An 18,817-nucleotide genomic window follows, 5' to 3' on the forward strand; every position below is an offset into this window, starting at 1 on the left:
CTGAATTCTTATCTACTCTGGCCTGTGCTAAACCTCTGCGCTCTAGCACCGAACCTCCGCGACGCGGAACCTCCGCGTCCTGACGCGGAGGCTCCTGGGTCTGACAGACCCGATCATTTTGTGGGTGACATGGGAGGTATTTATAGCATACCTCTTCACCCCCAACGGTCATCTTCTCCATTCCTTCATTCCTAATGAACAGAAGCTCTCTCTCTCTCACAAAGCTCAGTGCTTCCAACTCCCTTGCTCAAATCTTTGTGATTCCTTGAGAGATTTGGCTCTAGAGAGTGTGAGAAAGCTCAAGAAGATCCTTCTCCTACATTCTTGTGCACTTGGTGAAGCCCTAGCCGCTTGGTGTGTTCGTTACTCTTCGAGCTTGGCTCCTAGATGGCTAGCGGTCGCCTGGTAGCTCCCAATCTGCTGCGGTTGAGCACCGAAAAGTTTGTATTACCCTTTGTGACTTAGTCGAACCCTCTAACCTATTGCCTCAGTCATAGGCTAGAGAAGAGGAGCGAGTTGAAAAAGACTCTATAGCCTTTGTGGCTAACCTCAACAACATGGACGTAGACAAGCCTTTGTGGCAAGTTGAACCACGGGATAAATTCTTGTGCTCACTGTGATTTCTGTTGTTATTGCTATTACTTGTTATTTGGATTGATTTTTAGGGTTTGCATCCAATCTATGAATTCCTCATCTTCTAGGTGCAATCGACTATTTGGATAGCTGAACATACTCCCCAGGAAGGATGGTATTATATTCGATCTATTTTTCATTCGTTAAATTCTGCAGTAGATCGATTTCATACTCTGATCCCTAGAGGTTCCATGCTCAGTCCTGGAATCTCCGCGCTCAAACCCGGAGGTTCCGCGTTCTGAGTATTTTCATAAGTTGATTAAATTTCAGAAAAAAGGGCTATTCACCCCCCCTCTAGGCCACTTGCTAGATCCTTTTAGGCACCAATCAAACAAAACCTGAGATTTGCTACCAACCGAAAAAACTCTGAGGTCCGCATGTAAATGGTGGATGAAAGGAAGGTAATGTCGCCGGCAGGCCGGTGGTAGCGTTTGAAGGTAATAAAGATGACGCTAGAGTCGATAAACTAGGTAGTGTTGTGATGAAAAAGGCAACAAACACATGTATGCTGCTGAACCTCTGTTAAGACATAAAGGGTGTTTGGTCCTTACAAAAAATATTCAAAATTAGCTGTTTGTGACATTGATCCTGAATTAGCTGTCCCAACTTTTTTCTCTGATCCTAAAGACCTTGCCCATCTTTTGTGTCTCATGCCACCTCAGATCAATGACCCTAAAGCTCAAAGTGCTATGGTGGAGATTCTAGAAGAGGATGACGATGTGGTGGAGGTACTGCATCCTGACCAGTTCACTCCACACAAAAAGAAAGCCAAGAAGCTAAAGGAGCCCCTTCCTGATGAATTTCTAAGGCGCAGCAAGAGGCTTGCCAACAAGAATGGTGGTTTCAAGGGAAAGTCAGTTGTGGAGATCCTAAACCCCAAGCCTCTGGCCATGATCCCTGCATCTCCTGCTCCTGCTCCATAGCTCAATAGGAGTATTGTGGAAGGCATTGCTACTGGCTTTCTGCAGATTCATCCTAGGGATGTCTCTGATGCCCTGATCAAGTTGGATGCCAATGAAGACAAGGACTGAAGGAAGATCCCCGGAGGCACTGTTACTGGTGGTTATGCCTCCATCTTTTGAGATGTTCTTTAGCCTACCACCTCCTATGAGTGTCTTGCCTTCGTGCAAGCCTAATAAATGTATAGATGTTATCTGGTGGCTACTTTTCAGTACCATGTTTAAGCACTTTGTGATACTTAATCCTATTATCACTTAAGCTTTGCTCTACTATATCTCTGTGTGTGTGATGATCCTCTTGATTCATGAGGTTTTGTTTATTGTTATTCATCTGATTATGTGGATTTTTTTACCACTTGTTCATGGTTTGTGTTTACTGGTTTCTGGAATATCAATTTTTTCTTTTACACACCCTTTATCTTTTTTATGGATAATCATAGAAATATCAAGATCCTGGTGTGGAATATTAGGGGTATGAATTCACAAGAGAAGTGGGATGCTATTAGAGCAAAAATTACAGAAAGTGCTTGCCATATCTTATGCCTCCAAGAAATTAAAAGGGAACATTTCGATAGTTTTTACTAAAGAAGTTCTGCCCAAGAAATCTGGATAGATTTTATTTTTCTCCATCCATTGGTGCTTCTGGAGGTCTCATTACTGTTTGGAACAGCAGTATGTTCTCTACCTCACTGGTACATGCCAACAATTTTGCTGTAACTATCAAGTTTGACTGTTCTCTGAACAACTCCTTTCACTTAACCAATATATATGGACCCTCAGCTTCTGCTGAGAAATTTGGCTTTATTACCTGGCTTTTGAATTTGAACAGAACAGGTTACATCGAGTGGATTTTGGCAGGGGATTTTAACCTCTACAGGTCATCAGAAGATAGAAATAAACCAGGTGGCAACCTTGGCGAGATGCAAATGTTTAATGAGCTTATCATTGATCTTGATATTTCAGAAATCCCCTTCAGTGGATAGAAGTATACTTGGAGTAACATGCAATTGGATCCCCTGCTTGTAAAGCTAGACTGGGTATTTACCTCTGCTACTTGGAATCTCTCCTTTCCTGCAACTAACATTCAACCTCTCTCCAGGCCCATTTCAGATCACACTCCTTTTGTTATCAATATTGGAACTAAAATTCCCAAAGCTGATACCTTCAGGTCTGGAAATCACTGGGTTGAGCATGATGATTTTCTGAAAATAGTGGACCTTCATTGGAACAATGCCCCCTATTTCTCTAATTTAGCAAGAAATCTTTCCCAAAGGATGAAACAAGTAAGACATGGTTTGAAGGTGTGGAGCAAATCCTTTTCAAATCTAGGTAAGCTTATTAACAACTGCAACTGGGTCCTTCTTTTGCTAGATGGTCTTGAGGAACAAAGAACCTTATCTGAACTGGAATTGGCCTTGAGAAACATGACTAAAAGGCACCTTGCAATTCTTCTGGAAAGAAAAAGAACTTATTGGAGGCAAAGGAACACAGTTAGGTGGGTCAAATTTGGTGATGAGAACACTAGTTTCTTCCAAGCACTTGCCACATAGAATCACAGAAAGAATTTCATTATGTCCCTCTGTAGGTAAAGGACTCCCCTGCCGACCCTTTCAAAAAAATATTCGGAAATGCTTAATTCTGTGCACTGGATCCAGAGGCTCGGCGCGCACACCCGCATAGCCATCTGATGCGTGTGGGGAAGAAGACGCACCAGCCCGCGTGGCCGTCCGATGCGCTCGATGCCGAGGCCGGAGAAGACGCACGTTGGGGCTGAGCTCGACGCCACCACCGGGTAAGGCACCACCAACACCCCACCACGCTCCCGCACCCCACTCGCCCGTGCCTGACCGCGCCTGTGCCGGCTCCGGCGAAGAAGACGGCGGCGCCTATGGTTTCGGCGAGCCGCGCCACCCCTTCTTCTCCAACTCCGGCGGGGTATAGAAGGGCCGACCGGGGGAGGCAGGTAGGCCCGGTGGTGGGAATGGTCGATGGACGGTTTAGGGAAGCTGGCGGCGGTCGTGGCGGCCGGACCAGGTCGGGGCGGGGGCGCCATTGCCGAAGGCCGCCGGAGGTCACCGAAGGTCGCCATGGCCACATGCGGGAGGACTCGGGGGTAGGGGGAGGGAAAGAAGGTGGTCGCCGGTGGCGGTAGGGTCTCGCCGGAGCTCCACGGCCGCCGCCGTGGGGCGGTCGGAGGTGGTGGAGGCGGGGGCGGCATCACCGGATCTAGACGCGGGGGCACAAACTCCCACGGGAGGTGCTGGTCGCGGCGAGGGGTGGTGGCGGAGGAGGAGGAGGCACCGAGGAGGGGGAGAAGAGGAATTTACCTACACAAGCCGGAGGTGGTTTCCCGAAGGAACCACCGTCCACGTCACCCTGAATGTTTCCAACCGTCCGATCCGCGATCGTGTGACCCAGATTTGTTGAAACGGATTCTTCTTGGATCAGCTTCTCATGCTTCTCGTTGGCTTCTACTGCTTCTTGTCCGCTTCATCAGCTTCACGCCAGAATCCAGGCCAGCAAATATATATATCAGCTTCCGCTTCTCCTTAGTAAAAAGAAAAAAAAACAGCTCTCCCGTCCCCCCCCTCTCTCTCTCCGCTTCCTCCCTCGTCCTCCCGAAGCCAGCAGGGGCGACGGCCACAGCGCCGGGCTCGAGCGGCGCGCCGCGCCCGCCCTCCTCCTCCTTCGCCTCTTCCTCCTCCTCCTCGTCATCCTCCTCCTCCTCTCTCCCCTTGCCTCCCGCGGCGGCGGCGGGCGCGAGCCGACGACGCAGGCTGCAGGCGGCGCGGGTAGGGCCCGGCGGCCCCCTCCCTCTCCCCCATCCTCCGTACTCCCTCTCCCCCATCCTCCGTACGGCCTGCTCGATGCCTCCTCACGCCGGTGCACCTGCGCTCCTCCTGCCGGTGAAACCCTAGGTACCATACCGGATAGGCCAAACCCTAAACTCCGGCGTGCGCTCTCTCCAATTGTCCCTCCCCTTCCCTAAACTCCCTCTCCTCACTGCGGGGATCTTGGCCGCGCTCCCCTCTTCGCTGCAGCGAGCAAGCTCGCCCAGTGTCCATCGTCTCTTGCTATTCTCTTGTGTGCAGAACTGATATCCTTCCATGTACAATGATTATAAATTGTTACATTCATGTTATCTACTGAGGCTTGGTGATGGTGCGATGATTATCTTTTTAAGACTGAGACAGTGGAGTTCTGCAGTGATGAGTATATAGTTATTTCATTCTTCAATGAATCTTGTGACAATGTCGTTCCATTAGTTGCACATTTTATCCATTTGTTAGTTAGCATACATCCATTGTCAATGATGTCTTTGCTTCATAAAATTTATCGGTTCTTCTATTACTGAGCGCAGCCCATTGCCAATGACGTATTTGCGATTGCCCTTGCTAGAAAGGTAATTTATTACTTAGTGAACGTCAATATCAGGCTTATTTTTCTCTTTAGCTTTCCAAACTATACCTATTATTTGTGCATTGTACCTTTGCTTGTCTCAGATTAATTTTCATGGTTTGTGTCAATTTTTTGTGAGAAAAATACACTAATAGTGTTCGGGCAGCTCGTTGGAAATATTGCATGTAGAAACAATTTGGACTCATCTTGCATTGGTTGGTTGTTGGAAGGAATTTTAATAAAAGGAGGTTGCCTGCATAGTCAGTCATCGCTGATCAGTGATGGAATATAATTAAGTTACCTTGTGTGTTGTCGTACTTCCTTGCTTGCTTAGTGCGACACTGCTTTTAATTGATAGAAACAATGGTTATGCCAGCTGGTTAAACACCAGCACCTGCATGTAGCAGTTCTATGCAGACATTGGGGAAAGGAAGGTGTTGGCGGTTCTATGTACAGAAAATAATATATTTACAGTGCCCCTCCTGACTTTTGTTGGGTTAGTGTAGCATTCGTTGTTTCAGAGTTTCATGATCAGATATGATGCCTCATGTCATGTTCTTGGAGTTCCAGGAACAGATATGATGCCTCATATCATGTTTTTGCAATAATATGGGACATTGATGTGAAAAGAATATGTTATCGGCAACCGATTCAAAAGCCGATCACTCTCTGTGTTGGAGAAGAGCTTCTATAGGTGAGTTATAGACTAATACCGACTAATGAGTCTATGAATTCCAGACGGTTTACTGCTCTGATGGGAATTTTGCGGCTGCCATATGTTCGGAATAGTTCTGCAACCGTGTCTCTATTGAACTATGTTTGCCTCAAAGATGCCTACCTGACATGCCATACTGGAATCCTTTTACTGGATCTTACACCATTGTTTATTGATGGTAAAGTATACTGCTATCAGTAATGCTAAAAAGGGGGTTAGGTTTCTAATCATTGTTCTCTTTTGTTGTCCTCTTCTCAGGTTCTTGGGTCAAGGGCACATTCTTAGTATATTGATGCTATGCTGGTGCTTCATGGATTCATCTGCACATCTATGTGTCTCTAACAACAAATCAGAGGTAAAAAGTAGTCAGTCCAGTTACAGAAACAACTCTGTTGGTGATTAATTCTTTTATATCATTTCTCTGTACTCCGTATCCTGCAATATAGTTTGTCTCTGCTTTTACTTTATTTACTAAAAATGATCGCATCCACAGCTGCAGAGATTGTCTGTAGTCCGTCAAAACCATCTATAAATATAGTTAATAATTTGGCCTTTCCAAACATTAAACTCTACAAACCTATGGGAGTTAGCGTCCTCTTAGCATGGCCATGTTAGCAAAATTTACTTGAGGATGCATGCTGGTACAAGATGTTCTCTGTCACATTGACATCCCTGAAAAATTGAGTGGCACAACTATCTGTTTCCCAACAGTTCAGATATCCAAGTATTGACACTATCAATTGTTTTACGAAGATTTATTTAACTTTGGCATGGTTTCATGTACCCCTACTATTAATTGGTTCTTATTTGGAAAGCACTTTACGTATTTTGCTCTTCTGCCACGGATCATATATTCCATCTCTTGTGCAATGGCTGACCCTTTATGTGACTTCCTTCCCTGTCCTTTGCAAGCATTTAGATGTCATTTCGCTATATAGATTTTTTTTAAAAAGATCCATGCTCATTTTGATCCTACCCTTATATGCAGCAACGTATTATGATACATTTTTATTTCCATACAAAGGTGTGTGAGATCAAGACTGAGTATGTTCACCTACGGCGTCTTTGTCATTATAGTCTGACACTGCCTGCAATTCTGAAATTATTTTTCCTGGATTCAATCTGCTATAGTACAGGAATTTGTAAACCTCATTTGCCTTCCTGATTATTTAGTGGATGAGCCTGTATAATATGGAAATCACTATGCTAATACACTTGGTAAACTGCGCTGTTATGATCTATCCTTTTCCTTCAGCTCAGTCCAGGGACGTATTTGGTTTCCCTTCTGATTTTTTTGTTCTCATTGCCATTGTGATTCGCCCGTTTATACATGGAATTATTCAGTTCAAGGGACATGGTTGCTTCGATCCTCGCCTCATTCCGGTTTACATAAAACCTTAGCTATACCTATAGTAATATCTGTAATTTTGTCTTCTCATATTATGTGTGCTTCCTGATTCATTAGACCTCCACCTGGTAACTTATGCATGGTTGTCTCAGTGACCATAGAAATTTATACATTATTTTGCCTTATGCAGGTGGCAGGTGTTTTGTTGCAGCGAGTAGGGGCAAGGCAGCCGGGCCAATGGCGCGAGCGGCACTAAACTTTCAAAGCTAAATAAGAAAAAAAAATTGGTCCTAGCATTAAATTTCTAGTGTGTACCTTCATGACGGCTCAGCAACAGGCTTACCATGACAATTATGTTGCTTTTGAGTCGATGCAAGTGCCAACTGTCTGCTTGCAGCAAGTAGGGACAAGGCAGCCAGGGCAATGGGGCAAGCGGTACTGCCTGCAGTGGTCTGCAGAGTAGTAAAGCTAGTTGGGCTTCCTAACAAGGTAATTTATTACTTGGTAGCACTGCAAAATGAGGGTATTTCTATTTTTTTTCTTTAGATTTCTGAACTGAAGCTATGCATCCTTCTATGATTCATACTCTATACCTACTCACTGAGTATAGCTTTGCTATCTGAAATGTGACTTTCCTTTTACCTAATATGAACTTTGCCGCTGCAATCTGGAGTATAGCTTTGCAACCTACAAGATAACTTTGCAATACGGATATTTATATTCTGTTTCCCCTTGCGATAAACTGAATTTATATTTCTTCTGCGGTAAAATGGAATTCATTATACCTTGTCAGTGCTAAATAGTACCATGTACACTCTCTAGAAGCTGTAGTTAGGTAAATAGTTTGAAAACTACAGTTACAGTTCGGTAGTCCAATTGCTGGTGATCATATTTTAAGGCACATATATTTTTCATGGTTAAATCAAATTTGCCTAAACATTTGATCTCATTGTATTTATTTAGCCGTGCAATAGTTTCAGTTTGGAATGCAGGTACGCTCTAAACTGAATGGAAATTAGACCATGCTACTTATGAAAACCTATAGCTGTTTATTACAGTCTATATACTCCATATTCTAGATCTTCTCTACGCCTGCCTACGCGCGCAATGGCGCGCGCCTTCCACTAGTAGTAGACAACGGGGGTACGGAGAAAGCGTGCGGGCGGTTGCTTATCCTCCTGCGCGCTCAGCCACTAGTAAAATCCAAAAATATTACTTACTCCGCAAGAGGCTGTTTAGTGCCTGTTTAGTTTTTAAAATTTTGCAAAATTTTTCAAGATTCTTCGTCACATTGAATCTTTAGACGCATGCATGAAGTATTAAATATAAATAAAAAATAAAACTAATTACACAGTTTAGACGAAATTCACGAGACGAATCTTTTAAACCTAATTAGACTATGATTGAACACTAATTGTCAAATAACAACGAAAGTACTGCAGTACCATTTTCCAAAAAAATTCACCAACTAAACAAGGCCTTAGTTGCTGCTCTAGCCTAGGGGCTAGGTATCTTGATCTAGCCCTATAGGCACTCAAAATAAAATGCCTAAGGGCACTATCTGACTTAGGGTCCGTTTGGTACGGCTCCGAGGTGCTTCGGCTTCTACACTGTTTTATGCACTGTAGCATGCCAGAACCGGAGCCGGTGGAGCCGGAAATTCGAGCTTCACGGGCTCCGTGAACAGTAACTGCGCTACAGTGAGAGGAAAAAGGTGGGGAGAGAAAAACAGCTCCGATGCTACCGTGTTCATTGTAGGGGTGTCAGCCGGAGCCGGAGCTGCCGGGAGCCCGGCCAAACAAGGCCTTAGATTAGTTCTTCACTACGAGAACGAAAGACACCATAGTTTCTTCCTCCGTTCTGAAATCTAAGTTATCCAAGCTTGTCCAAAGTCAAATATTACATTTGTTTAGGTTTATATACAATTCTACCACATCATATAGGTAAGTTCCAAAAATATATTGCATAATTTAGCGTAACTTTTGATGTAGTAAATATTTTTCCTAAAAACTTAGTCAAACTTTACATAATTTGACTTGGGACAACCAGGGATCCTTATATTTTTAGGATAGTGTAGTTGCCTGTGCCTAGGTCATGTGCGAGCTATATAAGCTAGAACCAAACATGTCCATAGTTATACTTTTTATGCCATATTTGATGCAATATAAACAAAACTTTCGTGAGATTTACAAGGTTCAAGGGATGAATGAACCGAAAAATGTTCTTTGGCGTACAACCGTTTGGTCGATCCACCTTAGAGCATCTCCAAGAGCCTTTGTAAATCGCACTCTCTAAATTATCATTTGGAGAGTCATTTGCATAAATATTGCTTTCTATCTCTTTTTGCACTCCAATAGTTTTTCTATATCTCGTGCGTACTATAGAGAGCCATTTTCTATCTTCTATTTTTGGCTAGCGAAAAATCTAGAATAGAAGATGGCTATATTTGAATAACCATTTAGAGAAGTTGTTGGAGGGTAGTTTTTCACCAAAATCTCTATTCCTAGCATTTAGGAAGGATTTATAGAGTCTCTTGGAGATGCTTGTATAGTCAAATAAATATAATAATATAGTGGTGCAACTTTTGCTATATTCTTGAAACTCACTCAAGTTAAGGAGCTGATGGGCCAATAAAATTGATTTTGACCTTTCATCGGCACCAAAGTCAGAGAAGGATCCATGACTTCAGGGCAGGGCGCCCAATGTTCTTGTGGGTCCGGTTTGTAGTTACACGCTTGCAGCATGATGAGTTAAACATTTCTAAGAGTCTTTTTTTTTTAAAACTTACTCTTCAATTCTTTATTTGAAAAGTCATTTAAATAAAAAATATTTTCTATATCTTTTCAGTCTTCAATAGTTTTTCTATATCTTGTACGGACTCTATATAATCAACTTTGTACTTTATTTTTGATTAGCGAGAAATTCGGAATAGATGATGAATTACGAAGAACATAAATAGACTCTTTGAGTTATTCTTAGATTATTTCAGAATTTCAGCCGTCTAATAATAATAAAGAATCAGAAAAAGAAAAGAAAAGAATTTCAGCCGTCTCACTGTCTCTCAGAGTCACACTCCACCTCCGCACATCTAGGAATCCAGTCAATCCATGACCGTGAGACTGCTAGCTGCTATGCCTGTCTGTCTGTCTCACGGTCAATGTGAGCTGAACTGGAGTTCCCAACACATACATGTGTCGTGTGTGTTCTCCTTTTTCTTTTCTTCTCCTTTATAAAAAACTAAAAATAAAGGAATTGAAGAACAAATCGACATGCACTTAATTGGTTAGAGGTTTGGAGCTGGATCGATGATTGTGACATTGTGTCGTTGTCTGCAGCTGCTCGAAGTCAGTTGGTTGCCGTGGCCGTGGTGTGTGCAATGGAATATAGCTAGATCGATAGTACATATATATAATAGTGTCGTTAATATAACAAACAGCGTTTTGCATGCCTAAATAACACGTTTCCAACAGCAACAGCTGAATAGATGTGTGTGTGTGTGTGTGTGTAAATGAAGATACCTAGCTGGAGAACATATGTTATTCAGTCACCAATTATCAGTCGACCACGTGCTTAGCTTTTTGATAGAAAAAGAAAGGGGGCATGCAGGCAGATGCAGCAGCTAGCTGGTGTGGTGTCACAGACAAACGAAACTAACAAGAAGCTGAAAGTACTCCCAGATTCTTAAATTCTTGTGCAATCATCACGCATATATCACAATTTCTGTCTCATTTTTAGCATCGATCACATCAATATATACGCATGGCATACATGCATTGTATTTTAGTAGAAAAAATTGCGAATACAACACACAACGCCCCATAGGGCTCACACGGCTGAGATTGGAGCACTCTAGGGGCACGATCTTACATCCAACACGTGGATGTATTAGTTGCTAAACACTTTAAACCATACGCAATATTACTCTAAATCTAAAACAGATAAACTAAGCTCTGCATTTTAATCTTTTTTTGCCAGGGGTAAATCATTTTACCCCTCACTGTGTTAAGTAGCTGAAATAGGCGGAAGACGATACAGGTAAGACAAATCCGTCTTCATGGCTTATAGGTAACTTCAGGAAAAAAGAGCCATATAAGGAAGCTATAGTTTTTTAGAAGCCATCCATGAAATTTTCTCTTAAAAACGATGTTTTTATTTAATGTTGCCATTTTCATGTTCCATGAACGGAAGGAAATGACCAATTTCTACTTTTATTTCGTCTCAAAAAAATTATACTTTTATTTATACTTGGCTACTGTTTTTTCTTAACAAATGTTATGTATCAGAAGCTATTTTGAGTGTTTTTATTAAAAAAAAGAAAGAAAACTAGCGAGGCAGTTTCTTTTATACGAGTCATTCTTTTTTTTGGGGGGGGGGGGGTGTGTGTTTAAAGCAATGCTTTGATTAAGACCTCGGGTGTCTCCGTGTCTGTGTCTGTGTCTGTGTCTGTGTCTGTCGTATCTCGTATGTCCTTTGGTGTACATGAGTATTAGTAGTGTGCCGTGTGCGCTATCACTAGTCTACTACACTGATAACCATCAGAATATTTGTATAATCCAAGTACAAAGCTCACAAGTCACAAGTGTAAGAAAAATAGACCCCAACCAAATTGGACTAATGAATTTGTAAGTGATTGTTTTGTAGTTCAATATGGTGCAAGACGTGACTTGGACGAAGGCGTCATGGTGATCCCACGATCAACACCTTAAGCAAGACCCTAGAACCACAAGAGAAGACCCAAGATATCAAGCAAAGTCTAAGCACGAAGATAGGAACCAAGCCGGACGCAAGATCGCAAAGAAACATGCTCGGCAGAGTGACCGGACGTAGCAACCGGACGCTGGAACGTGATTGACCGGACGCGTCCAATCAGTTGCTCGGCAACAACAGGCGTCAGCAGCAGCGACCGGACGCTGAAGACTGAAAGTGACCGGACGCACCGATGACACTGTTCATCATCCCAGCAATACATTCAGTACTAACCAGACGCTAGCGGCTAATCGACCGGACGCAGGAACTACAACGTCCGATCGAGTACAGAGAGGTTCCAGAGCGACGAAATTACGACCGGACGCGTCCGGTGGCATGTGATTGCCGATCAGTTGATCGCACGCTCTAGCGGTCAGGACGACCGAACACGTCCGTTCAGGATGAAAGCAGCGTCCGGTCAGTAGCAGAAAAGCGGGTTTCGTCCTCAACGGCTACTTTCTCAGTGGGGCTTATAAATAGACCCCTCCAACCGGCCATTTGACATGAGTGGAGCTGAGGAAACATATCTAGGGTGTTGATACACCATTTTAGTGATTTTCACTTGCATAGAGCTTAGTGATACATTAGGTGATTAGCGTAGGTGCTTTGCGAAGTGCTTAGATTGATTAGACCACCGCTTATGCGCTTGCTCTAGGTTTAGGCCTAGTATTTAGTGAGGTTTGCATACCTCTTACCACTCGGTGCTTGCGCGTACCATTGTTATACATCGAAGGGGCCTATAGTCTTGCGAGATCACACCAACCGTCTTTATGGTGTGGCCGCCACCGTGTACCGAAGGGAACAAGGCCCGCAACGGTTCGGCCGAAAGCTTGATAATGAAGACGGCGGGGAGCGGTCTAGGAAAGGCTTGTCAGAATGCACATCGGAGACCCACTTGCGTGTGGGAAAGGCCCGAGGCTATCCACGGAGTTACCCAACCGAGAGCTTGGTCCTTGCGAGGGATTCCTTGCGAGAGGCTCCAACAAGAACTAGGGGGAAGCTTGCACGCTTCTCGATACCTCGATAAAAATACCGGAGTCATCGACGGGAGTTTGCATATCTCTACCTTACTCTTTAGCTTCCGTATTTACATTGTTTGCACAATTCCTTTTGCGGTAGAGATAGCAACACACTAGCAAAACCGTAGTTGCACATTAGATAGTTTATCTTTTACATAGGTTTTGCTAAGAGTAGAAAAAGAAGCCATAGTTTAGAGTTGGATTTTTAAGTTGCCTAATCCCCCCCCCCCTCTTAGGCGTCATGGTCCCCTACAAGTGGTATCGGAGCAGGTTGGCTCAATTTAGACCTTTGGCTTTACCGCCGTTAAGCCGATGCTATTTAGAGTGGTTGGAATAGATACCTCTAGGTCTTCGCACTTTGACGGCACTAACTTTCCCTACTATAAAGCTAGAATGGCTTGTCATCTTGAGGCGGTTGATTTGGGTGTTTGGAGAGTCATTCATGATGGGATGAAACCCATTAAGAATCCTGATAAACCCACAAAGAGTGAAGAAAAAGAAATTCATTTCATTTCTAAAGCTAAAAATTGCTTGTTTGAATCTTTTAGCATGTATGTGTTTAACCAAGTGTTCACTTTAAATACGGTACATGAAATTTGGTTAAAACTCCAAGAGCTCCATGATGGCACAACTAATGTCCGTGAGCAAAAACATTGTCTAGCTAAACAAAGTTATGATTCCTTTGAAATGAATGATGATGAGCTTGTTCGTGATATGTATTCTCGTTTGAATCTAATTATCAATGAGCTCCATTCAATAGGATTAACAAAGCTAGATTATGTGGACATCGTGAGGAAGATCATCTCCGTGCTACCATAAAAGAAATATGCGAGCATCATCACCATCATTCACAACATAGAGGACTTGAGCACCATGACCCTGGCCATAGTCATTGGCAAGATAGGGGCATTTGAAATAACACGCGAGATGGGTCAAGAAGTAGTCTCTTCATCAAGCAAAGGCAAAGCTCTCACATGTAGTGAGAAAAATAAGATGAAGGGCAAGCAAGTTGAGACAAGCTCAAGCTCAAGTTTCTCAAGTGAAGATAAAGAAGAAGATGAGGATGATGATAATGATGATAAAGATTCAAGTGATGATGATCAATCTTCTTCCTCCACCTCCGATCTTGATGAAGAATCAATCAAACTTATCAATAAGGTTGAGAAGATGATCCAAAAGCTCAATGTCAAGGGTGTGCCCATCCAAATTCAAGATATCATTTTTGCCAATCAAAGAAATGAGCAAAGGAAGAAAGGATGCTATGGATACGGTGAGTTGGGGCACTTTGTGGAAGTTTGTCCAAACAAGCCTACGCCCAAGACAAAGATGAAGGCGTGCAAGGACAAAGCCCTCACATCAATAAGGTCATGGAATGATTCTTCAAGTGAAGAAGAAGACCATCACAAGAGGTGAGGTCGCAAGCACTCATCATCGAGAACCTCACGTGTGTGCCTTATGGCACAAGGTAACAAAAAGTCTATCCCTAGTGATAGTGACAATGATAGTGATAGTGATGATGAACTACCTTCTTATGATGAAATTGTACAATAAAATCTTAACTATGCTAAAGTTTACACTAGTCAACAAAAGAAGCTTGAAAAATTAAAAGAAAAACTATATAGTTCACAAGAAGCATATAAAACCTTGCTTGAACAATATAAGACATTTGCTAATCTTAATATTGAACTATCTACTAAAATTGAGCAACTTGAGGCTAGTTCAACAACAAATGAATGCACAATCAATGATGAGCAACTTGTAAAGAAAAATGAAAAATTAAAAGAAAAGTTAGCTAGCTCACAAGATGCTTATAAAAGTTTGCTTGCTAAAATGGAAACCATGTGCAAACATTGTGATGAACTAACTAATAAAGTTGCTAATCTTGAAGCCGTCGGTACAACCCTCACCAAGGCATCTAAAAAGAAAAGTTCTATCTTTAACATGCCTAAAAAGGATGCTTCTACTTCTTGTAATAATTTATGTTTAGACTCATCCTTGTGCAACCAAGTTTGTGTTGAGAAAGTTATTGTAGATACATGCATACAAGAGGTTGCAATGGAGAATGAGCAACTCAAGTAAGAAGTGGCTCGCCTCACCAAGGACTTAACTTAAGTGAAAGGCAAGACGAAGCAAGCCTAACTTCATCAAGATAACACTATCAAGGGAGTGAAGAAGTTTGATGAAGGACAAATCGTGGTTCGCTACGTGTGCCATAAGGAAGGTCACAAGTCCTATGAGTGTAAGGTGAAGAATGGGAGAGGAGCAAAGAAGAAAGAGAAAAAACAAACAAGCAAGCTCTCTAACACCTATACCAACAAGGTGGATAAGAAGACCTCCACATCTTATCTCTTGAAGAAGAAGAAAACTGACAAGGTGATGGCCATTAAGGTGAACAAGCAAGTCAACAATGGGGTCAAACGCTTTTGGGTGCCAAAGGAGATCATTTTCAACATGAAGAGCACCAAGAATGTTTGAATTCCGAAAGGGAAGTGAGAAGTCTGATGGACTTTGGGGAATTTAGAGATTTGGCAAAGTATGGGTGCATTTCATGGGGTGCATCACATTGGATCATGTCAATTGCCAAGTGGATTAGTGAATACTATAGACCCAAATTCCCCTTCCCATATTAGGTAACTATATTTAATTCCTTTCAATTGGTATCAAGATTCAAATTCTTGCAATCTCAATTGACATCTAGTTCCTTTTCATGCCTAGGTTTGTATTTGCATGTTTAATCTTTTATCTTCCATACACTAGGTATATCTTATGGTAGGATTGCTTGGTCTCACTCTTAACCCTTGGAGCAAACCTACATGGTTTAAATTGTTTAGGAGCACGACACATAGCTTGTCTTTCAATTGTTCATCTAATATGTGCCAAAGTCCAAATTGTAGATAATTTCTCCCGAATATCATTTTCAAAAATGATTCTCACATTCATGTGATGTCATCTTTCAAGTGGTATTTTTTATTCTAAAATCAATGTGCATATCTCCTACAAGTATTTCATACTTGGTGCACAAATTTAGGGAGAGGTTACTCTATAAGTTGGATGCTTTGAGACTAACACTTTTTCAAGCTTACCATGTGTGTAGCAGTCTCATTGCAACAAATATGGAGTCCCCGAAGTTAAGCATCATACTTCAAATATCCACCACCTATTGCAAGTGGTATAAATCAAATTGGTTTCCACATGTGGTATTTCTAATCTGATATCATCTTTTGATTTCACTTTGGTATTTATATGCTTTCTCCATGTATTATATAGATTAAACTCCATTGAGTATTAATTTGCCAATTATGCATTAACTACATTCTCCATCATATGTATGCATATATTTAGGGGGAGTTCAGTCTATGTAATGTGAGAGTCAAAGTTTGTGACCTATTCCACTCCATATATAAAGGATCACAAAGTTTGACCCTCCCTTGTGCTACTAATGTCTTTCTTTTCGGTGTTTGATTCTAAAAGGGGAGAATTTATAGGACCAGAAAGCAAGCCTGATTATAATAATTTACAAGTCGTAATAGTCTAAGAAAGGGAGGATAGTGGATTATGAATTAGTCTATGTAATGGGGAAAATTTGTAAGACCAAAAGCGAGGCTTAAATCCATAATACCACATGGGGACATTTGTAAATGCAAGATAAGTTTCCAAAGATGTTTACATGTGGTACCTTTTAGCTTTACAATTAGTATCTTCAAATTGGTACCTTTTAGCATCATATAACCTTACCCTTTACATTGTATCCTAGTAAGTAGATAGTTTTTAAATTTCAAAATTTTTATTATTTGCTTGCTTTGGTCGTGTTGTCATTAATCACCAAAAAGGGGAGATTGTAAGGAAAATGGACCCTAGGCCCATTTACTTTGGATTTTGGTGTTTGATGATCAACACAACCAAATTGGACTAATGAATTTGTAAGTGATTGTTTTGTAGTTCAATAGGGTGCAAGACGTGACTTGGACAAAGGCGACATGGTGATCCCATGATCAACACCTTAAGCAAGACCCTAGGAGCACAAGAGAAGACCCAAGATATCAAGCAAAGTCTAAGCACGAAGATAGGGACCAAGCCAAATGCAAGATCGCGAAGAAACATGCTCGACAGAGTGACCGGACGCAGCAACCGAACGCTGGAAGGTGATAGACCGGATGCGTCCGATCAGTTGCTCGGCAACAGCAGGCGTCAGCAGCAGCGACCAAACGCTGAAGACTGAAAGTGATCGGACGCATCGATGACACTGTTCATCATCCCGGCAACACATTCAGTACTGACCGGACACTGGTGGCTAATTGACCGGATGCAGGAACTGCAGCATCCGATTGAGTACAGAGAGGTTCCTGAGCGGCGAAATTGCGACTGGACACGTCCGGTGGCATGTGACCGGACGCCATCAAGGCCCGTTCAATTGATCGCACGCTCTAACAGTCGGGACGACTGGACACGTCCGGTCAGGACGAAAGCAGCATCCGGTCAGTAGTAGAAAAGCAGGTTTCGTCCCCAACGGCTACTTTATCAGTGGGGCTTATAAATAGACCCCCAACTGACCATTTGATATGAGTGGAGCTGAGGAAACATATCTAGGGTGTTGATATATCATTTTAGTGATCTCCACTTGCATAGAGCTTAGTGATACATTAGGTGATTAGCGTAGGTGCTTTGCAAAGTGCTTAGATTGATTAGACCACCGCTTATGCGCTTGCTCTAGGTTTAGGCCTTATGTTTATTGAGGTTTGCATACCTCTTACCACTCGGTGCTTGTGCGCACCATTATTGTATATCGGAAGGGCTTATAGTCTTGCGAGATCACACCAACCACGTTTGTGGTGTGGTCGCCACCGTGTACCAAATGGAACAAGGCCCGCGATGGTTCGGCCGAAAGCTTGATAGTGAAGATGGCGGGGAGCGGTCCGGGAGAGGCTTGCCGGAAGGCACACCGGAGATCCACTTGCGCGTGGGGAAGGCCCGGAGCTATTCACGGAGTTACCCGACCGGGAGCTTGGCCTTTGCGAGGGATTCCTTGCGAGGGCTTCAACGTGGATTTGGGGGAAGCTTGCGCGCTTCTCGATACCTTGGGAAAAATATCAGAGTCATCGACATGAGTTTGCATATCTCTACCTTACTCTTTAGCTTCCGCATTTATATTGTTTGCACAACTCTTTTTGCGGTAGTGATAGCAACATGCTAGTAAAATTGTAGTTGCACATTAGATAGTTTATCTTTTGCATATATTTTGCTGAGGGTAGAAAAAGAGATCATAGTTTAGAGTTGGATTTTTAAGTTGCCTAATTTATTCTCTCCTCTTAGACGTCACGGTCCCCTGTAACAAGTGCATGCTATGTTTGTACATGTATGTACTTGTTACTTGTACTCGAAACTTTATTGTAAACTACAATCCGTGATATATATGCAGCAACGCGCTGGTATTCTTCTAGACCTTTTAGTTTTTCTTTAGAAATGACTAATGAGGAAATTTTAATAGAGCAATGATAGCGGGCTATGTCTACAAACGCTACTGACAAATCCATAGTTGTCCGTTAGAGAAACAATTTGGGCCTGCGTCATGCAAGGCCAATGGCCAAGGGGAAGCCCATGATCCATACACCATATTGTGGACTGGACCTCCTTAGTCCTTGCTAAGGACATAGAGTGCAACTCGTATTCATTTGAGCCCATGCATGCAAGTCCCAATCCTCAGAGCCCATGCATGCAACTCGTGTGGGATTTCCATTATTTTTGTTTCTTTATTTATTGACTGTTCGATCGAGTGTACTATGTTTAGTGGACGCTTAAAATTGTATTTGTTCACAGAATTTCTTTTACTCCGCGCTAATAAATTAAGTCATGAGACGACAAGCTTAGCGTGAACCTTGTTTTTCTCCTTCTTCTCCTTCTTTTCTCATTTCTTTATTAGTGTCTCTGTTTTTCATAGTTTAAGTTAATTTATTTTAGAACAGGGGGTAACATAATTCTTACACCTTGTATATGATGTTTC

Source organism: Miscanthus floridulus, chromosome 9 (assembly GCF_019320115.1).
Source record: "Miscanthus floridulus cultivar M001 chromosome 9, ASM1932011v1, whole genome shotgun sequence".
NCBI lineage: Eukaryota > Viridiplantae > Streptophyta > Magnoliopsida > Poales > Poaceae > Miscanthus > Miscanthus floridulus.